Genomic DNA, 354 nt, shown 5'->3' on the forward strand with positions numbered 1-354 from the left:
CCTCGAAAGGAGCCATGTTGATGCTGGAGTGATAACTGTTGTTGTAGGAGAATTCAATCAATGGAAGATGTGAATCCCAACTACCACCAAAATCGATCACACAAGCTCTAAGCATATCCTCCAGTGTCTGGATTGTTCTTTCAGATTGACCATCCGTTTGCGGATGATAAGCTGTGCTCAGATTAAGTTGGGACCCCATAGCAGATTGCATGGTTCTCCAAAAATGAGAAGTGAAACGAGCATCTCTGTCAGAAATGATGTTCAAAGGAACACCATGTCGAGCTACAATTTCATCTACGTAGATTTGAGCAAGTTTGTCAGCCGAAAAATCCTCACGGATTGGCAAGAAATGCG

Source organism: Plasmopara halstedii (assembly GCF_900000015.1).
Source record: "Plasmopara halstedii genome assembly, contig: Scaffold_322, whole genome shotgun sequence".
In the NCBI taxonomy this organism is placed as follows: domain Eukaryota; phylum Oomycota; class Peronosporomycetes; order Peronosporales; family Peronosporaceae; genus Plasmopara; species Plasmopara halstedii.